The sequence below is a fragment of the Pseudophryne corroboree genome, chromosome 11 (genome assembly GCF_028390025.1).
Source record: "Pseudophryne corroboree isolate aPseCor3 chromosome 11, aPseCor3.hap2, whole genome shotgun sequence".
NCBI lineage: Eukaryota > Metazoa > Chordata > Amphibia > Anura > Myobatrachidae > Pseudophryne > Pseudophryne corroboree.
Genome location: NC_086454.1, coordinates 78,015,677 through 78,041,400, shown reverse-complemented (window position 1 = coordinate 78,041,400; position 25,724 = coordinate 78,015,677). Strand labels below are relative to the sequence as shown.

Sequence of the window (25,724 nt, the reverse complement as noted above, 5' to 3'; positions counted from 1 at the left end):
TCGTTAGATCATTCCTTTTTAACAACTGTAATTAATTTGAAAAGGATATTTAACAAAAAATAACTGGGGTGAAAGGTCTGTCATTTGTACAGACACACACCCACACGTGTGTGCATATTTTCTATCTATCTATCTATCTATCTATCTATCTATCTATCTATCTAATTAATATTGCACATATTACAAACCACTGGAACATTTATTTTATATATGGATTCGGTATGAAGTACCGGTGGTCGGGATCCCAGCGGTCAGGAGACCGGCGCCAGAATCCTGGCAGCGAGTCCCCTCGCCACACTATTATGTCCCCCCTCGGGTGGCATGGACCACCAGTTGGGTGGGAATACCGGGCTTCTGTCTGCCAGCATTTCGCCTGCCGCCGGGATCCCGACAGCCAGTAAATTAACCGCATCCCATATATATATATATATATATATATATATATATATAAATGTCGTACAGGACCGGCACTCACCTCTCATAAATACTTTGCTCAGGTGCCTTCTGCGAATGATCGATATCCAACTGTCCCAAATATACAGCGGCACTCAGAGACTCATGGTAGGTGAAAAAAAAAACGTGCAAAATTTATTCCATGTTACAAATTGTTCAGGCCTGAACAATTTGTAACATGGAATAAATTTTGCACGTTTTTTTTTCACCTACCATGAGTCTCTGAGTGCCGCTGTATATTTGGGACAGTTATATATATATATATATATATATATATATATATATATATTATAGTATGGTGCAAAAGTTTTAAGCAGGTGTGGAAAAATTGCTGCAAAGTAAGAAAAATAAGTGTTCAATCATTTATTTTGATCAATTAACAAAATGCAAAGTGAATGAACAGAATATACATCTATATCAAATCAATGGGACAGATGTATTAAACCTGGAGATGGCATAAGGAAGTGATAAACCAGTAATAAGTGCAAGGTGATAGACGCACCAGCCAATCAGCTCCTAACTGTTAATTTACATATTGGAGCTGATCGGCTGGTTATCACCTTGCACTTATCACTGGTTTATCACTTCCTTATGCCTTCTCCAGGTTAATACATCTGCCCCAATATTTGGTGTGTCCGCCTTTTGCCTTCAAACCAGCGTCAATTCTTCTAGGTACACTTGCACACCGTTTTTGAAGGAACTCGGCAGGGAGGTTGTTCCGGACATCTTGGAGAACTAACCACAAATCTGTTGTGGATGTAGGCTTGCTCAAATCCTTCTGTCTCTTCATGTAATTCCAGACAGACTCTATGATGTTGAGATCAGGGATCTGTGTGGGCCATATCATTATTTCCAGGACTCCTTGTTATTGTTTATGCTGAAGATAGTTTTTAATGACATTGGCTGTATGTTTGGGTTGATGTCCTACTGCATAATAAATTTGGAGCCACTCAGACGCCTACCTGATGGTATTGCATGATGGATAAGTACCTGCCTGTATTTCTCAGCATCGAGGATTAATCTTGACCAAATCCCCAACTCTATGTGCTAAAAAATGCTGCCACAAGCTTGCAAGGAACCTCCTTCATGCTTCACTGTTGGAGCGACGGGTGAATTCTAGGCTGCCTCGACCTTCTTCAGTGTCACTGTTCTTAAGGTGGAATGGCAAAACATACCGCCTGCTGTTGTCCAGGAACTCATGGAGAGTTTGCCAAGAAGGGAGTCTGCAGTAATCTCTGCACGTGGTGGATGTACATAGTACTGCTGTCAATAAAATCGTATTGATCTATTTGATGTCACTGTCCAATCACTTTTGTCAAAGTAGTGTGTGTATTTGTAAATATATACTGTATATATATATATATATATATATATATATTTATAAAAGATGTGCGGTGGACACTTTTCGGGTTTTGTGTTTTGGTTTTGGATCTGAAGCCCTGCTCGTGTTTTGGATCTGGATTGGTTTTGCCAAAACCACCCTTTCGGGTTTTGGTTTTGGATCTGGATGATTTTTTAAAAAAATATAAAAACAACTAAAATAAAATCACAGAATTTGGTGGTAATTTTGATCCTACGGTATTATTAACCTCAATAACATTCATTTCCACTAATTTCCAGTCTATTCTGAACACCTCACAATATTGTTTTTAGGCCGAAAGGTTGCACAGAGGTCGCTGGATGATTAAGCTAAGCAGCACCCCTATATTTTTCCATCATACAGGACCAGTGTGCTTTTAATTTTTAACAACTGCACCCCTGAATTTTTACAGCATACATGGCCAGTGTAATGTTATTTTAACAGCAGCACCTCTATAATTTTACAGCATACAGGAGCAGTATGCTTTTAATTTTTAGTAACTGCACCCCTGGATTTTTACAGCATACAGAGCCAGTGTAATGCTATTTTAACATCAGCACCCCTATATTTTTACAGCATACAGGACCAGTGTGCTTTTATTTTTTATCAACTGTACCCCTGAATTTTTACAGCATGCAGGGCCAGTGTAATGTTATTTTTAACAGCAGCACCCCTATATTTTACAGCATACAAGAGCAGTGTGCTTTTAATTATTAACAACTGCACCCCTGAATTTTTACAGCATTCAGGGCCAGTGTAATGTTATTTTTAACAGCAGCACCCCTATATTTTATGGCATACAGGAGGACAGCTACACCCATGTACAGCTGCAGCACCCTTAACAGCAAATGAAACACCAGTGACAGCCAAGACAGCACCCCTAACACAGCACAGGTACACCACAGTGACTGCAGCAGCACACCTACAGAGCACACACTAACCCCACCCGACGCCACCACCTATAGAGAGACAGTGGTCTGTCTCCGTCACTCTCCAAGTCCAGAGTGAAAATGGCGGTGACGCATGGCTGTTTATATGGAATCCAAAAACCCGCGAAAATCCAACAGCGGGATGATGACGTTTTGCCTCGTCTGGCGGGAAGTCCCGAGCCGTACTCTGATCTGGGCTCGGAACGGGATATATTTGGGGGGTCAGTTCTCTGTGAACCAAACCCGCTCATCTCTAATATATATATATATATATATATACTGTGTATATATATAAACAATTTGTTATATACTGATATAAGGTAGATATACACACACACACACACACACACACACACACACACACACACACACACACACACACACACACACAATACCCCTTCCATACACATACTGCCATGGAGATATGCAGAGATTAGCCTGCACACATCACACTGGGCAAGGATTTTCCAGAAAAACTAAATCTATAATTACTTGTGGCCTATATTCTCCTTGTGCTCATTTGCATCATGTGACATGTCAGCATGCCGCTGTTTTGCCAAGGGGGTTTATTTCGATTAATAACGTGTTTTATTCTGTGATAGCAGAACTTAATTATGCTCAGATTTGACTTGGAGAAAATGTTGACTAATTATATATGTTTCACATTAGACTTTTTGCTGTAGCCATAGATATACTGAGCACTTTGTGAATTGTTTGCAAGTTGTAGAGCAAGTAAAGGAGAATTTGCAGGACATTTACGGGAACCCCATTTCTTTGGAAATTACAGGTGTTACTAAAATAAATGGTCAAAATTAATCATGTGGCTATTTCTGGTTGTAAAAACATGAGATGTTCTGCATTATATATCAGCATGCATCTGCGAGGTGCACCGTTCACCACCGTTATTTATTATGTGTAAATTGGCTTCATAATCCGCTGTAATTCCATCTTCTTTCACAATGTGCGCAAGTGCGCCTAGCTACTATTGCATTGCAAGATGGCGGCATCTGCAGAGTGGTAGGCATCTGTACAGGCAGAGGGGATGAGTTGGGCAGTGTAACGGTGTCCCTTCCAAAGTAGGGATTAGATGCACCGTAGTGCCTAGTCCCTCCCAGGACCGGCACTACCAAGAGGCAGCTGCCAGTATTTATGGGACACACCTGGGGCCTTTGAATAAGACCACATTCCCTTTCATGCTTGTTGTGGCCACGGGGCTGACGTCAGTATTGCTATCTACTCACCTGTTGGCCCACAGCATTGTATGTACTATCTGGCCTAAAAAGAGGGACTTTCTTCCTTCTATTTTTTACTAGGCTGTGGCTAGAGCTGCTCTGTCTAGTTTCTGGTCCCTCCCCAGCCACCAGCCACCTTAGTATAGGTGCCTCCACCCAGGGCCGGCGACAGGGGAGGGGGTGTCAAATGGGACACCTGTACAGGGCCCCAAGGATTAGAGGGGCCCAAGGATATGCTGCTTAGTGGCCAGCAGGGATGTGAGCCATCTTGTATTAATAGGGCAGCGAGCTGTAGGTAGTGACAGGAACCTCTCACACACAGTGACTGTGCCACGCGAGTGTGTGCCCGCTCTTCTGGGTCCAGCTCTGTTGCAGGCAGTTACGGGACATGGCATATATATATATAAAATCTAAAGGGGCCCCAGAGATATCACTGTATGGGGCCCCAAGATTTGTTGCCGGCCCTGCCTCCACCTTCTCTATCTTCCCTTTCTCCTCACTTCTATATCAATACCAGGAAGAAGACAGAGGAGTCTCCTACATTGTTCTATAGATAAGCGTAATATATTTGGGAGAGTGAGCATTATTATGCTCTGTGACCTGTTCTAGTGTGCATTAGCTTGAAGCAAAAAAAAAAAAAAGAATTGTTACAAAAAAATTATTTTTTTTTGTATTGTGTTTGGTATTTAAGTAAACAAGCAAGTAAGTAAGAAAGATATACTATAACAATGCATTTAATAACAGCTGAAGGATGACATGTGCAAACTAGAAAGTAAAGGTGGCCTTACACTTCTGCGACTTCTCCGGGGGAGAAATCGCATAAGATCCCAGCCATGCTTGCGTTATCCGATGTATCTATAGTGCAGTACTTGCGATCTAGGGGCTCGTCCCGATTCTCACGGGATCGTGCATCGTATCGGAGGTAAAGCACATGCGATTTGCCAGTTTTCATCCGATTTATTGGCCCGAAACGTCAAAATCGAATGAAATCAGGCAAAATTGCACTAGTGTATGGGCACCTTGAGGTTTGTGAAGGTCAAAACCCCTTTAAAAGAGTTGTCAATGCCTGTTCTGGGTGGGCAGTGCCAATCAGTACCATAACTAGACATTTTAACGCTGTGTGCGAGAAACCACATCGGCGCTCCCCCCATATACAAAATAGGGCATGTGCACGCCAAAAAATAGGGGGGGCATGGCTTAATGGGGAGGGGGGCATGGCTACATAGCTCCCTTTTACACATAACGGCAGGCAGAGCTCCCTTTTACACATTAAGGGAGGTAGAGTCCCCTTTTACAAAGTACGGCAGGTAGAGTCCCCTTTTACACATTAGGCAGGCAGAGTCCCCCTTTTTAAACATTACGGCAGGCAGAGTCCCCTTTTTACACTTAACGGTAGGCAGAGTCCCCCACGTTAGACAGGCAGAGTCCCCCTTTTTTTACACATTACAGCAACAGAGTCCCCCTTTTTACACATTACGTCAGGCAGAGTCTCCTTTTTACACATTACAGCAGCAGAGTCCCCCTTTTTACACATTATGGCAGCATAGTCCCATTTTTCCACATTAAGACAGCAGATGCCACCCTTTTACACATTATGGCAGCGGAGTCTCCCTTTTTACACATAGGGCAGCACAGTTCCCCTTTTTATACATTAGGCAGGCAGAGTCCGAGAGAGAGAAAGTGAAAGAATTATGCTTACCTGTGGGGATGTCTCCGTGCGGGTAACGTGGTATGGAGCTGCTGCAGCCCGCTAGTTAAAGCTCTACCATCATCCGCGTGGCTCCCTGCCAGAAGGAGCCGGAGGCGTGTCCTGGCTCTGTGTGTTCAGCGAGCTGCTGGAGTCAAGGGAAGAGGAGGAGCGCTGCTGCTGCCGCCTGTAAGTATATCAGCAGCTGTGCGTCCAGCAGAGAAGGAGCTGGGCGCAACGCTGCTTTGATATTAGGTAGTGCTCAGCATTGCTGCTTGCGACCGCCAAACAGGGTGGACTCTGCTGGTGTGCCCACAGCGCAAATGCGCTGTGTGCATCGCACCATCCACCCACACCTAGTTACGGCTCTGGTGCCAACTGAACTTAATACAGCTCCGCCTATAAAGCTGCCACATCTGTTACATACTCACAGAGCAGGTGTGAATTCCTCAGCAGCTAGAGTGACTGCAGTCTTCTCTGTTAGATGCTGTCAGCATCAGGGTATATGCAGGTTTACTAAAGTGGAACCACCTTATATATGCATTCTTGTGCCCTCCTCGTGCCTATTATTGACCAGCGTCATTCCATCCAACCTCCTGTGCCTTTCAATTCTGGTTATGGTGCCGGAAGGGGTGGAGAGCGAAGTAATGTAACAGCAATGCTGAAATGTAAGGGGACTTCAGCTTTTAGGACGTTCTAGACTAGAATAAAAGAAGAAATAGTGGTGTTTGGTTCTGCTGTGAGACTTGAAAGGTTTAGTTCGTAATCTAGAAGATTTTAGCATTGAATAGAATAGATTGAACAGACATTATTACCTTTATAGCAAATTGTGAAATACATACTGACTTATGCGGCTATAAATAACTTCCCATACTCCCCAGAGTATTGGTCTGGCTTCTGTTCTCATCCTCTCAGCAGAAAGAATGAAGATGGAAAAGTAGGCTTGTTAATAATGTAGACTGTATAGAAGAGGCCTCAAAATATTGTGTGTCCTGGCTTTCTAGTTTGTTTTTCAAAAGTAAAATGTTTAAATGCTTGTAATAGGTAATTGTCCACCATAAGCATATTAGATACAGGGCCCCCAATATATGGGTGGGAGAGGAGGTACCAATAAACAGGGCCCGGCCTTGTCTGAGGGGCCCAACGTGGACCCAATGAGCTTTGGAGGTGCTTGCAGCGGCATGATTAATATACCCCATTCATTTTTTGGGAGGGGATGTTACCACGTCTTCTGTATTCCAACAGGCCCTCTTGTATCACTCAGGCCTGCAGAATGTCTTGATGGCCCTGCACGTGTTTTCCAAGGTTTTGCCCCAGAAACCAGATCCCATCTCACACTGATGAGACGTAGCCCTTCTCACACACACACAGGACAGAAAGCAGCTAAGCAAAACAAAATAAAATAATAACCTATATTCCAAAAGCTGATTCCCTTGTTGAATACCAAATTTAATTTAACCATTGTGCTTTCCTTGTTGCAACTAAGTAAAAGATTAAATTGAAGTCAGATTTAGAAAAACAATTATTTATTAAAAAGACCACGCCCATATACAGGCTGAGAGACAGCATCCTGTCAGCCCGGGTCAAATACATCAACAGAACAAAACATGGCGATGCACAAGTTTTTATAATATTTAGTTACACCCAATTCTTATCACACTCCCACTGATTTCATGCATCTTGGAGTACAATGTTATGCTCATATTAGGACAAGGTACCAGCTAGAAGCTAGTTAGCCTTATTTGGTGCTAATTCCAATTAGAGATGAGCGGGTTCGGTTTCTCTGAATCCGAACCCGCCAGAACTTCATGTTTTTTTTTCACGGGTCCGAGCGACTCGGATCTTCCCGCCTTGCTCGGTTAACCCGAGCGCGCCCGAACGTCATCATGACGCTGTCGGATTCTCGCGAGGCTCGGATTCTATCGCGAGACTCGGATTCTATATAAGGAGCCGCGCGTCGCCGCCATTTTCACACGTGCATTGAGATTGATAGGGAGAGGACGTGGCTGGCGTCCTCTCCGTTTACACACTTGATTTACTAATTTTGGGGAGCATTAGGAGTACTCAGTAGTGTACAGTGCAGAGTTTTGCTGATAGTGACCAGTGACCACCACTTTTATTTATAATCCGTTCTCTGCCTGAAAAAAGCGATACACAGCACACAGTGACTCAGTCACATACCATATCTGTGTGCACTGCTCAGGCTCAGGCCAGTGTGCTGCATCATCTATATATATTATATATCTGTCTGACTGCTCAGCTCACACAGCTTATAATTGTGGGGGAGACTGGGGAGCACTACTGCAGTGCCAGTTATAGGTTATAGCAGGAGCCAGGAGTACATAATATTATATTAAAATTAAACAGTGCACACTTTTGCTGCAGGAGTGCCACTGCCAGTGTGACTAGTGACCAGTGACCTGACCACCAGTATATAATATTAGTAGTATACTATCTCTTTATCAACCAGTCTATATTAGCAGCAGACACAGTACAGTGCGGTAGTTCACGGCTGTGGCTACCTCTGTGTCGGCACTCGGCAGCCCGTCCATAATTGTATATACCAGTGACCTAACCGTGGTTTTTTTTTCTTTCTTTATACATACATACTAGTTACGAGTATACTATCTCTTTATCAACCAGTCTATATATTAGCAGCAGACACAGTACAGTGCGGTAGTTCACGGCTGTGGCTACCTCTGTGTCGGCACTCGGCAGCCCGTCCATAATTGTATATACCACCTAACCGTGGTTTTTTTTTCTTTCTTTATACATACATACTAGTTACGAGTATACTATCTCTTTATCAACCAGTCTATATATTAGCAGCAGACACAGTACAGTGCGGTAGTTCACGGCTGTGGCTACCTCTGTGTCGGCACTCGGCAGCCCGTCCATAATTGTATATACCAGTGACCTAACCGTGGTTTTTTTTTCTTTCTTTATACATACATACTAGTTACGAGTATACTATCTCTTTATCAACCAGTCTATATATTAGCAGCAGACACAGTACAGTGCGGTAGTTCACGGCTGTGGCTACCTCTGTGTCGGCACTCGGCAGCCCGTCCATAATTGTATATACCACCTAACCGTGGTTTTTTTTTCTTTCTTTATACATACATACTAGTTACGAGTATACTATCTCTTTATCAACCAGTCTATATATTAGCAGCAGACACAGTACAGTGCGGTAGTTCACGGCTGTGGCTACCTCTGTGTCGGCACTCGGCAGCCCGTCCATAATTGTATACTAGTATCCAATCCATCCATCTCCATTGTTTACCTGAGGTGCCTTTTAGTTGTGCCTATTAAAATATGGAGAACAAAAATGTTGAGGTTCCAAAATTAGGGAAAGATCAAGATCCACTTCCACCTCGTGCTGAAGCTGCTGCCACTAGTCATGGCCGAGACGATGAAATGCCAGCAACGTCGTCTGCCAAGGCCGATGCCCAATGTCATAGTACAGAGCATGTCAAATCCAAAACACCAAATATCAGTAAAAAAAGGACTCCAAAACCTAAAATAAAATTGTCGGAGGAGAAGCGTAAACTTGCCAATATGCCATTTACCACACGGAGTGGCAAGGAACGGCTGAGGCCCTGACCTATGTTCATGGCTAGTGGTTCAGGTTTTTTGGAAGGGACATCCTGCGTGACACTGCAGTGCCACTCCTAGATGGGCCCGGTGTTTGTGTCGGCCACTAGGGTCGCTAATCTTACTCACACAGCTACCTCATTGCGCCTCTTTTTTTCTTTGCGTCATGTGCTGTTTGGGGAGGGTTTTTTGGAAGGGACATCCTGCGTGACACTGCAGTGCCACTCCTAGATGGGCCCGGTGTTTGTGTCGGCCACTAGGGTCGCTTATCTTACTCACACAGCGACCTCGGTGCAAATTTTAGGACTAAAAATAATATTGTGAGGTGTGAGGTATTCAGAATAGACTGAAAATGAGTGTAAATTATGGTTTTTGAGGTTAATAATACTTTGGGATCAAAATGACCCCCAAATTCTATGATTTAAGCTGTTTTTTAATGTTTTTTGAAAAAAACACCCGAATCCAAAACACACCCGAATCCGACAAAAAAAATTCGGTGAGGTTTTGCCAAAACGCGTTCGAACCCAAAACACGGCCGCGGAACCGAACCCAAAACCAAAACACAAAACCCGAAAAATTTCAGGCGCTCATCTCCAATTCCAATTCTATTACACACAATGAGTCTGCTAAACTCTGTTAAAGGTACATGTATCTCATAAGTGAACTAATGTCTGTATAAAGGTCATCTATCTAACAACATGGATGAAGGGTTAGGGTATAGGTATAGCTGTATACCCATGAAATATGCAAATATATTGAATTAATAAAATAAATGATATTACTTATACGCTATATAACACCCTCCTGTGAGCACACAGCAGATAGGGGCATATGGTCACAGATAGCTGAAGCAGACACTGTGTTATCAAAGGCAAAATGCTTATAAGAATATTTATTGGGATCATTATCTTCAGCCAATTACTGTTGACTTTTACCCCATTTAGGCCTTCATATAATTTATTAATCAGCGATGTACACGTATGTTACCATACAGCCACGTTTCGCTACAATAAAGATGGCAAAACCACTCTCTGTCATATAACATTGACACATTGAATAGCATTTGGAAGGGCAAACAATAATTTGTATGTGTCTGCATGTGCTTGTACTGTATGCATTCATTACATCCTCACCCGCTAAGTATGTGCTTGTACTGTATGCATTCATTACATCCTCACCCGCTAAGTATGTGCTTGTACTGTATGCATTCATTACATCCTCACCCGCTAAGTATGTGCTTGTACTGTATGCATTCATTACATCCTCACCCGCTAAGTATGTGCTTGTACTGTATGCATTCATTACATCCTCACCCGCTAAGTATGTGCTTGTACTGTATGCATTCATTACATCCTCACCCGCTAAGTATGTGCTTGTACTGTATGCATTCATTACATCCTCACCCGCTAAGTATGTGCTTGTACTGTATGCATTCATTACATCCTCACCCGCTAAGTATGTGCTTGTACTGTATGCATTCATTACATCCTCACCCGCTAAGTATGTGCTTGTACTGTATGCATTCATTACATCCTCACCCGCTAAGTATGTGCTTGTACTGTATGCATTCATTACATCCTCACCCGCTAAGTGTGTGCTTGTACTGTATGCATTCATTACATCCTCACCCGCTAAGTGTGTGCTTGTACTGTATGCATTCATTACATCCTCACCCGCTAAGTATGTGCTTGTACTGTATGCATTCATTACATCCTCACCCGCTAAGTGTGTGCTTGTACTGTATGCATTCATTACATCCTCACCCGCTAAGTATGTGCTTGTACTGTATGCATTCATTACATCCTCACCCGCTAAGTATGTGCTTGTACTGTATGCATTCATTACATCCTCACCCGCTAAGTATGTGCTTGTACTGTATGCATTCATTACAACCTCACCCGCTAAGTGTGTGCTTGTACTGTATGCATTCATTACAACCTCACCCGCTAAGTATGTGCTTGTACTGTATGCATTCATTACATCCTCACCCGCTAAGTATGTGCTTGTACTGTATGCATTCATTACATCCTCACCCGCTAAGTGTGTGCTTGTACTGTATGCATTCATTACATCCTCACCCGCTAAGTATGTGCTTGTACTGTATGCATTCATTACATCCTCACCCGCTAAGTGTGTGCTTGTACTGTATGCATTCATTACATCCTCACCCGCTAAGTATGTGCTTGTACTTTTTGCATTCATTACATCCTCACCCGCTAAGTATGTGCTTGTACTGTATGCATTCATTACATCCTCACCCGCTAAGTATGTGCTTGTACTGTATGCATTCATTACATCCTCACCCGCTAAGTATGTGCTTGTACTGTATGCATTCGTTACATCCTCACCCGCTAAGTATGTGCTTGTACTGTATGCATTCATTACATCCTCACCCGCTAAGTGTGCTTGTACTGTATGCATTCATTACATCCTCACCCGCTAAGTATGTGCTTGTACTGTATGCATTCATTACATCCTCACCCGCTAAGTATGTGCTTGTACTGTATGCATTCATTACATCCTCACCCGCTAAGTGTGTGCTTGTACTGTATGCATTCATTACATCCTCACCCGCTAAGTATGTGCTTGTACTGTATGCATTCATTACATCCTCACCCGCTAAGTATGTGCTTGACCTGTATGCATTCATTACATCCTCACCCGCTAAGTATGTGCTTGTACTGTATGCATTCATTACATCCTCACCCGCTAAGTATGTGCTTGTACTGTATGCATTCATTACATCCTCACCCGCTAAGTGTGTGCTTGTACTGTATGCATTCATTACATCCTCACCCGCTAAGTGTGTGCTTGTACTGTATGCATTCATTACATCCTCACCCGCTAAGTATGTGCTTGTACTGTATGCATTCATTACATCCTCACCCGCTAAGTGTGTGCTTGTACTGTATGCATTCATTACATCCTCACCCGCTAAGTATGTGCTTGTACTGTATGCATTCATTACATCCTCACCCGCTAAGTATGTGCTTGTACTGTATGCATTCATTACATCCTCACCCGCTAAGTATGTGCTTGTACTGTATGCATTCATTACATCCTCACCCGCTAAGTATGTGCTTGTACTGTATGCATTCATTACATCCTCACCCGCTAAGTGTGTGCTTGTACTGTATGCATTCATTACATCCTCACCCGCTAAGTGTGTGCTTGTACTGTATGCATTCATTACATCCTCACCCGCTAAGTGTGTGCTTGTACTGTATGCATTCATTACATCCTCACCCGCTAAGTGTGTGCTTGTACTGTATGCATTCATTACATCCTCACCCGCTAAGTATGTGCTTGTACTGTATGCATTCATTACATCCTCACCCGCTAAGTGTGTGCTTGTACTGTATGCATTCATTACATCCTCACCCGCTAAGTGTGTGCTTGTACTGTATGCATTCATTACATCCTCACCCGCTAAGTATGTGCTTGTACTGTATGCATTCATTACATCCTCACCCGCTAAGTGTGTGCTTGTACTGTATGCATTCATTACATCCTCACCCGCTAAGTATGTGCTTGTACTGTATGCATTCATTACATCCTCACCCGCTAAGTGTGTGCTTGTACTGTATGCATTCATTACATCCTCACCCGCTAAGTATGTGCTTGTACTGTATGCATTCATTACATCCTCACCCGCTAAGTGTGTGCTTGTACTGTATGCATTCATTACATCCTCACCCGCTAAGTGTGTGCTTGTACTGTATGCATTCATTACATCCTCACCCGCTAAGTGTGTGCTTGTACTGTATGCATTCATTACATCCTCACCCGCTAAGTGTGTGCTTGTACTGTATGCATTCATTACATCCTCACCCGCTAAGTATGTGCTTGTACTGTATGCATTCATTACATCCTCACCCGCTAAGTATGTGCTTGTACTGTATGCATTCATTACATCCTCACCCGCTAAGTGTGTGCTTGTACTGTATGCATTCATTACATCCTCACCCGCTAAGTGTGTGCTTGTACTGTATGCATTCATTACATCCTCACCGCTAAGTATGTGCTTGTACTGTATGCATTCATTACATCCTCACCCGCTAAGTATGTGCTTGTACTGTATGCATTCATTACATCCTCACCCGCTAAGTATGTGCTTGTACTGTATGCATTCATTACATCCTCACCCGCTAAGTATGTGCTTGTACTGTATGCATTCATTACATCCTCACCCGCTAAGTATGTGCTTGTACTGTATGCATTCATTACATCCTCACCCGCTAAGTATGTGCTTGTACTGTATGCATTCATTACATCCTCACCCGCTAAGTGTGTGCTTGTACTGTATGCATTCATTACATCCTCACCCGCTAAGTGTGTGCTTGTACTGTATGCATTCATTACATCCTCACCCGCTAAGTATGTGCTTGTACTGTATGCATTCATTACATCCTCACCCGCTAAGTATGTGCTTGTACTGTATGCATTCATTACATCCTCACCCGCTAAGCATGTGCTTGTACTGTATGCATTCATTACATCCTCACCCGCTAAGTATGTGCTTGTACTGTATGCATTCATTACATCCTCACCCGCTAAGTATGTGCTTGTACTGTATGCATTCATTACATCCTCACCCGCTAAGTATGTGCTTGTACTGTATGCATTCATTACATCCTCACCCGCTAAGTGTGTGCTTGTACTGTATGCATTCATTACATCCTCACCCGCTAAGTGTGTGCTTGGATTTCTGACTTTTCCACCTGCTATTCCTAGATGTTGCTCTCTTTCTATTACGATCATCCCAGTCACCAATCATTTTATTGCTGTATAAAAAATCTTTAATAAACTGATGTTGGGGGGGGGAAAATAAAAAATTAATAATAATAATAATAATAATTATATATATATATATATATATATATATATATAGAGAGAGAGAGAGAGAGAGAGAGAGAGATAATGAACGTATACCCTTATAGTATGTATATATCTCCCATCCTGATAGATATAATGCAGCAGCTCTAATTGTGTACGTGTCTGATGGCCTAAATACACGCATTTAAATACATAATAGAGAATGTAATATTAGGGAAATTCATCTATGTGGGATTTGTATCTCATGATGTCTGATGATTAGTTCAATCGTTTCATTGTTTTGCTGTCACATATAGAATGTTACGCTTTGATGAAAATATATTCACAATTGTTTCCCATTTTTCCCATTTTCAGTTTATTACAGGAACTACACATTACCCCCTAGTGAGAATCCGCTGCACCGAGACTCAGTCATCTTATGTAAAAGAGATGCTAATAACGTGTGCAGTATGCATCCTAGTAGTGTATATATGCTTCCTCGGACTCTTCTCATCTTGTATTCATGTAGGCTATATGGGTCATTTACATAGAGCAAGGTGTACACAGTTCATTTCATCCTTGCAGCTACAGTACTTTCAGTGGTCTAGACCAGAGGTCCTCAAACTCGGTCCTCGTGGGCCCACACGGTGCATGTTTTGCAGGTCTCCTCACAGAATAACAAGTGAAATAATTAGCTCCACCTGTGGACCTTTTAAAATGTGTCAGTGAGTAATTAATACACCTGTGCACCTGCTGGGTTACCTGCAAAACATGCACTGTGTGGGCCCCCGAGGACCGAGTTTGAGGACCTCTGGTCTAGACCAACAAGAAGAGAGTTGTAACACAGGAATGCAATTGGTTACGCCAAAGAACTGAGCGCAAATCTCCTAGAGACAAATACAAAACAAAAAGATATAAGGGGACGCTAATATAGTCTGATAGATAAACATACACTGGCGAATCAACTTGTGCTTATACTGTAAAATAACATTTATTGGAAACACAGGCAAGAATGCTTACATATAATATATATCTTCCGCACAGCATAATAAGCAAATACAGATATAAAACTCATATTGTACACGTGTGGGAAAATCAATTAATTGTTACTGAGCACAATGCATATATCCAGTATGTTCAAACCCCTGTGTTCTAGAAAAAGGGGATATATAGGGGTATGTAGGTCATATGGAGAGTATGATTGTTAAAGGAATTGAAGTCAGCTGAAACTGTTGGTAACTATTCCACTGATGGAATCAAGGGGAGAAAGTGCAATAAAATACAATGGTCATTTAAAAATTCCCTTATGATTGTTGCAGGAAATTATGAGTCACAGGTAGGCCAGTGTATTTTATGTTGGGTACACATCATACTTGCTTACTCTCTGGGAGCGGCTGGGAGGCTTCTGAACTTCGAGTGGCGCTCCCAACCGCCAGAAGACTGAGCAAGTGTCCCGATTAAGGCCCTATCCGCCATCCAGCCGTCAGTGAAGTGGTCGGGCTGGGATCCCGCTGACACAATTCGCACTGAATCGCGTCATCATAGCCACGCCCCCAATTGTAGAATGCCGGTAATCTTGCCATTGTATAGCAGGGGGCGTGGCCACAATCATACGATCAAGCAACCACGCCGCCACGCACAGCCTCAATGGCTGTAGCACTCCTCCGCACTGTTATAAGCTACGCTCCCACACCACTGTTCACTGTGCCGACCTGGCTGCCCCTCCTGCAGCCAGAAAGTCGGCAACTATGGTACACACCTATCTGACTGATGCGTCACGCCTGATGTTGCAACGGACAGGGCATTTAAATGTACCCGCCCTGTTGAGATGTCAGTCACTGGCGGTCCCTGCAGCAAGCCGTACACACAGCCAGGTGGTCCAATATATCTGCAGATATATCAGCTGTGCTGCACAGCCGACACGACATGTCTGTGGATGACCTCGATCACAGACATATCGGGGGTAGAATCCCGCTGACAGGCTCACAATATATTCAACGGCAGATATATCAGCCAGTGTGTACTGTGTAGCCAGCATTAGTGTGTGATGTGGACTTAAAAGTCCACAGAATAATAGAGAGTATACGGTACTTGCAGATGTTTATAATGTCTCCGATAATGCACGGTCCACTCTGTACATACACAACAGTGTGAATGCACTGGGCCTGATTCTGCACTGGACACAAGTGGAATTGCAGATGGATCTCTGGAATATCTGCATACGGTAGATGCTAGAATCAAGTGGGCTAAGGGACCTTTTCCGTCTGGGGGAGGAGTTACGACACAAGGGGGAGGAGCTAGGCCAGCGGGATAGTTCCTCTACTATCCACGCCACCAACTATTACCTTTAGTAATCAGGTGGTGAGCGAAGCGGAGCGGAGCGAGCCACCGAGCCCGAAGCGTGGCGAGCGTACTTTTCGGGTACCCTGTTCGCCCGTAGCTCCTCCCCCTGGTGACGTGTCTCCTCCCCTAGATACTTCAGAAGGTCCCTTCTCCCACTCCGAAATAGAATCAACCATCTGCATACTGCCATAGCGCTATACAAAGACATCACAGGCCCAAATCACTCATGGGGTCTATTCATGAACCTGTGATAAGTGTGGAGAAGTGAGCCAGTGGAGAAGTTGCCCATGGCAACCAATCAGCACTGAAGTAACATTTCTAATTTGCATACTATACAATTGTACAAAGCAGCTGATTGGTTGACATGGGCAGCTTCTCCACTTACTCACTTCTCCACAGTTTTCACTGCTTCATGAATAGACCCCTATGTATGGCACCGAGCAGACGCTGTGGCGATTGCTTCCTGCGGAGCATGCCCAGTTTGCAGTTATCTGCAGTTGGACTTGTGTCAGGCTCCGCACATAGCGATGTCCCTAACAGTGTTATGCACACCAGTGCCTGCAGGAATGTACTGGTGTTTGAACTGTTATGCAAAACAAATGGACTCACAGACAGACTGGGGAATATGACATAACGTACACAGAAGGTGATAGGGTAACAAAATACACACAAAGTGAACAGAGAAGCCCAGAGGCTAAGGAACTGGGTGTCTCCCTTGTATTAGTAATGCTCAGATGAGAAAAGCAAGATGTTGTGTTTTAATACGTAGAGAACCCGAAATGCTGTTGCTAAGGGCAACAGCAAAACCCTAAAGGGTTACCAACGGGTGTGGCAGTAAACTCCTTGGTCAGAGATGGAATGATAGACACAAGGAGAGTCTCCACAATCCTAATTCTCACTTGCAGTGCACAGGTTCAGCTTACTGCCACTAAACTGACCCCTGACACCTAGCACAGTGAGACAGGATTAGACAGGCAAGTCTTAGAATACAGCCGCAAACTTGCTAAGTTCACAGAGTAGTAACAGAACCCCAGCAAGCTAAACGACTGACTCCAGTCTTACTGCTAGGTCTGGATTGGCAGAGTGTAATACCAAATCCCCAGGCCTATTTGCAGTAAGCAACAAACAAATACAAAGCTACACAGTACTGGCTAACTTTCAGGAACTGACTAACCAACAAAGATTCAGCAGCATCTGCTTACCCTAAGAAGAGGCCTTATAAAGCAGGTGCTGTCCACGCCCCACTCAGACCTCACAGACTGTGAGCACAAAAACCAGCACCGGATCCCCTACCGTGCACAGAGCCTGTAACCACTGCACAGCAAAAGACCCGAACCGGAGTATCAGCTGCGCTCAGGTTACTCTGCTAGCACTTGTCTCCCGGTTGCCATGACGACGTGGCAGCACAGGGCAGGAGACCCTAACAGTACCCCCCCACTGACGAGGGGTCAAAGAACCCCTACCACCGGGTTTATCGGGGAACTGCGAGAAGAAAGAGCGTATCAGTCTGGGGGCATGTAGATCACAACTGCGCACCCACGACCGCTCCTCCGGGCCATACCCCTTCCAGTGCACCAAAAATGACAGCCGACACCGAACCACCTTGGAGTCAAGAATCCTTTCAACAACAAACTCCCTCTGGCCACGTATCAGAAGAGGGGAAGGTCTTCCACTGGAAGAAGGATTACTAATCGCCCGTTTTAAAAGGGAACAATGAAATGTTTTATTGATACCCAAAGAACGGGGCAGATCTAACTGAAATGCCACCGGATTGATAACCCTGGTGATCTTATAAGGGCCGATGAACCGGGGGCCTAACTTATGAGATGGCTGTCTCAACTTCAAATTCTTGGTAGACAACCAGACGAAGTCTCCTAATTTGAAGCTGCAGGGTCTTTTCCGCTTATCAAAAACCCTTTTGGTCACTAATGACACAGACACAAGGGCTTTCTTCACTTTCCGCAAAATACCTCTAAGGACCGAAACCACAGAGGAACCACCAGGCGTGGAGTCCAGGGGGTCAAAAGAATTGGCCTTAGGATGATGCCCATACACACAAAGGAAGGGAGAGATCCCTGTAGCAGAGTGAGCCGCGTTGTTATAGGCAAACTCCGCCATGGACAGATGAGCAACCCAGTCAGTCTGACACTTGGAGACATAACACCTGAGGAACTGCTCCAAGGACTGGTTCACCCTTTCAGTCTGCCCATTAGACTGCGGATGGTAGCCTGACGACAAGCTGACAGAAATCTGGAGATCGGAACAAAATGCCCTCCAGAATTTGGCCACAAACTGGGATCCGCGGTCAGAGACCACATCAAGTGGCAACCCGTGGAGACGCACAACATGCAGCATAAATAATTCAGACAGGCGTCTGGCCGATGGCAGCCCAACCAGTGGAACGAAGTGCGCCATCTTCGAAAACCTGTCAACGACAACCCAGATGGCTGTCATCCCCGAGGATTTGGGCAAGTCCACCACAAAATCCATTGAAATGTGGGTCCATGGCTTAGATGGGATAGAGAGTGGATGTAATGGGCCAACAGGAACCCCTCTAGGAGTCTTATTTCGGGCACAGATGTCACATGCCCGAACCCACTGATCCACATCCTTAGCCACCGAGGGCCACCACACCGCCCTAGATAGCAACTCCCGAGTTCTGGCAATACCCGGGTGACCTGCCGACTTCTTGGCATGGAATTCCAGGAACACTCGCTGTCTTAACCTAGGAGGCACAAACAAAAGACCTACCGGAAGGTCTGGAGGAGCCTGCTCCTGTGCTCTAAGGACTAATGATAAGAGGTCCTGGGTAATGCCCACTTTAATACATGATGGGGAAACAATGGGCAACGGCTCCTCGGTGGTCTCCTGGATTGGAGCAAAACTCCGCGAGAGCGCATCAGCCTTGATGTTTTTTGACCCAGGGCGATATGTTATCAAAAAATTAAAGCGAGCAAAAAACAAAGCCCATCGTGCCTGCCTGGCATTGAGACGCTTCGCTGACTCTAAATATGCCAGATTCTTATGGTCAGTGAGAATTGAGACCACAAACTTAGCCCCCTCAAGCCAGTGTCTCCTCTCCTCGAGTGCATCCTTAATAGCCAACAATTCCCGGTTACCCACGTCATAATTCATCTCGGCAGGCGAAAATTTACGGGAAAAGTAAGCACAGGGATGAAGGCGATTATCAGACACTCCCATCTGAGAAAGCACTGCCCCAATACCCATCTCAGAGGCATCCACCTCCACCACAAAAGGACGCTCTGGATCTGGGTGTCGCAGCACCTTGGCCGAAACAAATGCCCTTTTGAGACGGGCAAAAGCCGCTTTAGCCTCACAAGACCAGTGAGCAACATCCGCCCCTTTCTTAGTGAGTGCCACCAAGGGCGCCACTATAGACGAAAATCCAGCATAAATCGTCTATAAAAATTCGCAAAGCCCAGGAAACGCTGAAGCGCCTTCAAACTAGTGGGCTGCACCCAATCCAGGACTGCCTGTACCTTGGAACCCTCCATTTGGAAACCTTCTGGGGAGATAATATATCCTAGAAATGCGATTTGCTGAACTTCAAATTCGCACTTCTCCAGCTTCGCCCCAAGCCGGTGGTCTCCGAGTTTCTGGAGGACTAAGCGTACATGCTTCCGATGTTCCTCCAGGGAATGGGAGAAGATTAGGATGTCATCTAAGTATACAACTAAGAATCTATCCAAATATTCCCTGAGCACATCATTCATGAAATCCTGGAAGACTGCCGGGGCATTACAGAGCCCAAAAGGCATCACCAAATATTCATAATGCCCTGAGTGGGTATTAAAGGCAGTCTTCCATTCATCCCCCTCTCTTATTCGGATTAGATTGTACGCACCGCGTAGGTCAATCTTAGAAAAAATGGTGGCAGTACGAAGCTGGTCAAACAAGACCGAAATGAGAGGCAGTGGGTATGAGTTTTTAATCGTGATACGGTTCAATTCCCTGAAGTCGATGCAGGGTCGCAACGAACCGTCCTTTTTACCCACGAAGAAGAACCCCGACCCAACTGGAGACTGTGAAGGTCTGATAAATCCCTTAGCCAAGTTCTCCTGAATGTACTCTGCCATAGCCTGAGTCTCAGGACGTGACAGGGAGTACAACCTGCTCTTGGGAAGCTTAGCATTTGGCAACAAATCAATGGCACAGTCATAGGGGCGATGGGGAGGTAGTACCTCTGCAACTTTTTTGGAGAACACGTCCGCAAAATCTGCATAACACCCTGGCAATCCTGGCAAACTTAGCTGCGAGAGCCTGACTGGAAGGCTCAAGCAACTCCTGAAACAATCAGTACCCCAACTGAGAATCTTCCCAGAGACCCAGTCAAATTGAGGATTGTGGGCCCTTAACCAGGGTAACCCCAACACCAATGGGGCAAAAGTACAGACAGTCACATAAAAGGACAATTTTTCAGAGTGTGTGGCTCCAATAAACAAAGAAATCTGGCTAGTGCAAGAGGTAATTTTACCTTGGGATAATGGTTCCCCGTTTAACCCACAAATCTCAATTTCCGATGCCAAGGGTACTAAGGGAACAGAGTGTTTCAGGGCGAATTGGCGGTCCATAAAAACCCCGTCGGCCCCACTGTCCACAAAGGCCTCAGTCTTGACAGTTTGACCGAGGATCTTCAAGGTCACCGGAATGATAAAAGTCTTCTTGGGAAATTCTGACTTCTGGCCTGACAGGATATTTCCCATCACCCTCAGGCCCTGAAGTTTTCCGGCTTTTCTGGGCATGATACTACCACATGACCTTTATTTCCACAGTACAAACACAACCCCTGCTGTCTCCTCCGCGTCTTCTCACGCGAGGAGAGGCGGGTAGCCCCAATCTGCATAGGCTCCTCGGAAAATTCCTCAGAGTCTGAGGTTCCCTTGGGAAGGAAGGAAATCTTAGTCTCCCTTTCAAGCCTACGCTCTCTCAGCCGTCTATCCACCCGGATGGATAACTGCATGAGCTGATCCAAGCTATCAGGCAAGGGATATTGTACCAGTTGGTCCTTTATCTGGTTAGAAAGACCTCTTCGGTACTGGTGTCTCAGGGCTGGGTCATTCCACTGGGTATCATGGGCCAACCTCCGAAACTCCGTACAGTAAACCTCAACTGGCCTTCGCCCTTGCTTAAGGATCGAAATCTGAGCCTCGGCTGAGGCCGTCTTGTCAGGGTCATCATACAACATGCCCAGTGCCGTAAAAAAAGCATCAACACTTTTAAGCGACGGACAGTCAGGCTGCAACCCATATGCCCAGACCTGTGGGTCTCCTTGTAGCAAGGAAATCACTATGCCCACCCGCTGAATCTCCGACCCAGAAGACTGAGGCCTAAGCCGGAAGTATAGCTTGCAGCTCTCCTTGAAACAAAAGAACTGCGAGCGATCTCCAGAAAAACGATCCGGGAGATTTACTTTCGGCTCCTTAACCCCTGCAGGTGCTGCTGCTGCGGGAGCTCCGCCAGCAGCCTGGGAGGTGTGCATTTTAATGGACAAATCATTAAATTGTCGAGTCAGGACCTGCACCTGATCGACCACCTGTTGCAACGTATTTTGAGGGGTATGCTCCATATTCCCACAAAATTTCAATAGGAGTATTAGGCTGCTGAATATGTTATGCACACCAGTGCCTGCAGGAATGTACTGGTGTTTGAACTGTTATGCAAAACAAATGGACTCACAGACAGACTGGGTATCACTGACCTGGTTTGGGAGTGTTGTGGACTCGGGGCTTCTTCCGATGACCGGGAAGAGGAACCGCCACTGGGTCGTAGTAGAGATGGCCGGATGTAGGTCTTCCTCATGCAGAACTAAGACGGCAGGCGGGAGGCCCAGAGGAATTCTTGTAGGTCTCCTGTAAGACAAGACTTGTAGAAATAATGAAGGCTGGGGTACTGAGATATTGGAGACACTGTGGTATTGAAGGCACTGAGGTACTGGGAGTACAGGGAGTGCTGGGAGACCCTTGGAGGCACGGAGGTGTTTGGAGGCACGGAGGTGCTTGGAGGCACGGAGGTGTTTGGAGACACCGAGGTGTTTGGAGGGACGAGGTGTTTGGAGGCACGAGGTGCTTGGAGACACGGAGGTAACTGGAGGCACGGAGGTGCTTTGAGGCGCGGAGGTGCTTGGAGGCACGGGGTGCTTGGAGGCACGAGGTGCTTGGAGGCACGGAGGTGCTTGGAGGCACGGAGGTAACTGGAGGCACGGAGGTAACTGGAGGCACGGAGGTAACTGGAGGCACGGAGGTGCTTGAGGCGCGGAGGTGCTTGGAGGCACGAGGTGCTTGGAGGCACGAGGTGCTTGGAGGCACGGAGGTGCTTGGAGGCACGGAGGTGCTTGGAGGCACGAGGTGCTTGGAGACACGGAGGTAACTGGAGGCACGGAGGTGCTTGTAGGCACAGGATGCTTGGAAGCACAGGTTGCTTGTAGGCACAGGATGCTTGGAAGCACAGGTTGCTTGTAGGCACAGGATGCTTGGAAGCACAGGATGCTTGCAGGGACAGGATGCTTGGAAGCACAGGATGCTTGCAGGGACAGGATGCTTGGAAGCACAGGATGCTTGCAGGGACAGGATGCTTGGAAGCACAGGATGCTTGCAGGGACGAGGGAGCTCTGGATCATAGCTTCCACAGGAGAAACGAAGATACTCAGGCATCGGATCTCTGCCTGGTATCTGATTTTAAATTCCCCGCCCTAGCCTGATTGGCGGAGCAGGCAGGTGACGTCAGACCTGCTCCGCCTCCTTGCCCTTGCTTGTGATGGCGGCGCCCTTGCTTCCGGGAAGCCGCCGGAGAGCAGCGCCGACCCGCCGCTGAAGCCGGAGACTGACAGGGGAAGAGAGGCGCCGGGCAGACCAGGCCACCCGCAGGGACAAGCGCGGTCGCCGCTGCCCGAGGTTCGTGACAGTACCCCCTCCTCCAGGAGTGGCCCCTGGACACTTCCCGGGCTTAGTCGGATGTCTGGAGTGGAAGATCCGAATCAGACGAGGAGCCGTTACTTCAGTAGCCCCAATCCAACTTCTCTCCTCAGGTCCATAACCCTTCCAGTCCACCAAGTACTGTAATTTTTTATGAAGATAACGAGAGTCCAGAATAGCTTTGATTTCAAACTCCGCTCCAGCTTCTGCCACTACGGACGTTGGCCTTGGGAGTGCTGAGTGGAATCGATTCAGTATGAGGGGACGGAGTAGAGAAACATGGAAGGCGTTAGGTATGCGAAGATGGGCAGGCAAACCCAGTTTACAGACCACAGGATTTAAGACTTGTAGCACAGGGTAAGGACCGATGAACCTTGGAGCGAATTTCATGGTGGGCACCTTCAACCGGAGATTCCGTGTGGACAGCCATACCCTGTCCCCAACTTTATATTGAGGTGCGGCTTGCCGTTTCTTATCTGCAAAGAACTTGTACCGAACAGAAACCTGCTTAAGATTAGCATGAACCTTTCTCCAAATTTGTCCAAAGTGTCGTAGAGTGGACGCTACAGCAGGAACCTCTATTATCGGAAGGCTTGGAAATTCCGGAACACGGGGATGGAACCCGTAGTTGACGAAAAATGGTGATTCCCCAGTGGAAGAATGAAACAAATGGTTATGGGCAAACTCCGCCCAAGGCAACAACTCCACCCAGTTGTCCTGTGAAGGAGAGAGATACAACCGAAGAAAAGTCTCTAGATCTTGATTGACTCGTTCCGTTTGTCCATTTGTTTGGGGATGATAAGCCGACGAAAACTTAAGTTTAATGTGTAGAGTTGAACAAAGGGCTTTCCAAAACCTGGCGGTGAACTGTACTCCACGGTCAGAAACAATCTCTTGTGGCAACCCATGCAAACGAAAATGTTCTCGGATAAACAATAGAGCCAGTTTCGGTGCTGTCGGAAGACCAGTCAAGGGCACAAAGTGTGCCATCTTCGAAAAACGGTCAACGATAACCCAAACGGTGTTGCAACCCTTGGAACAGGGCAAGTCAGTGATGAAGTCCATGGAAATGTGAGTCCAGGGTCTCACAGGGATAGGCAGAGGACGAAGTAACCCTGCAGGAGGCAGACGAGGAGATTTATGTTGTGTACATTGGGGACATGAATTAACGCAATCTTGTACATCCTTCCTCATGGTGTTCCACCAGTAAGACCTTTGCAGAAACTTGTACATCTTCTGAGCGCCGGGATGACCGGAAAACTTGGAGTTATGGACCCACCGTAGTATTCCTGGGCGGAATCTAGCTGGTACGGACATTCTTCCAGGAGGAGGAGCTGGAGTAGTTAAAGCAGCAGAGACAGAAACTGGATTCAGAATTAAACCCCGCTCCGGAGGTTCATCCTCGTCTGTGGGAACCTGTGAACGGGAAAGCGCATCTGCTTTAATATTGAGAGTCCCGGCACGGTACTTGATAATGAACGAGAATCGGGAAAAGAAAAGTGCCCATCTCGCCTGGCGAGGATTCAAACATTGTGCGGATTTGATGTACAGTAAATTCTTGTGATCCGTGTAGATGGTAAACACATGTTTAGCCCCTTCTAGAAGATATCTCCATTCTTCCAAGGCAGATTTGATTGCCAAGAGTTCCTGGTCTCCAATAGAGTAATTTCGTTCGGCTGGAGAGAATTTACGAGAGTGGAAGCCACACGGATGTAATTTCTTATCAGAGGAATGCTGGGAGAGGACAGCCCCCACCCCGACTGAAGATGCATCAACTTCTAAGAAGAAGGGTTCCTCGAAATTTGGTTGTTGGAGAACTGGAGCCGTCGTGAAAGCTAACTTTAAGCGAGAAAAAGCTACAATGGCTTCCGGAGGCCACAAACTAGGATTAGAACCCTTTCTCGTCAGGGCAGTAATGGGTGCAACAATGGTGGAGAAACCTTTAATGAATTTCCTGTAGTAGTTCGCAAAGCCCAGGAACCTTTGTATTGCTTTCAGGGAAAGAGGCTGAGTCCAATCACGAATGGCCGACAACTTTTCCGGATCCATGCGAAGCTCCGTCCCCGAGATGACATAACCGAGGAACGGAATAGATGTTACTTCAAAGGTACATTTGGAAAGCTTGGCGTAGAGATGATTCTCTTGTAAACGGTGTAGCACCTCTTTGACTTGAGTCCTGTGTTCGACAAGATTCTTGGAAAAAATCAGTATGTCGTCCAGATATACCACAACGCTCTGATACAGCATATCACGAAAGATTTCGTTGACGAATCCCTGGAAAACCGCGGGAGCATTACTAAGACCAAACGGCATCACCAAGTATTCGTAATGCCCATCTCGGGTATTAAAGGCAGTCTTCCATTCATCCCCCTCTCG

The 25,724-nt window shown here is 45.8% G+C and overlaps 1 protein-coding gene across 10 annotated transcripts in view; it reads left to right on the top strand.

Annotated features, from left to right (window-relative positions):
* The window catches only part of DCDC1 (doublecortin domain containing 1), a 962,215-nt gene that overhangs the window by 768,023 nt on the left and 168,468 nt on the right, over positions 1 to 25,724 (top strand). The gene's annotated exons all lie outside the window — the stretch shown is intronic.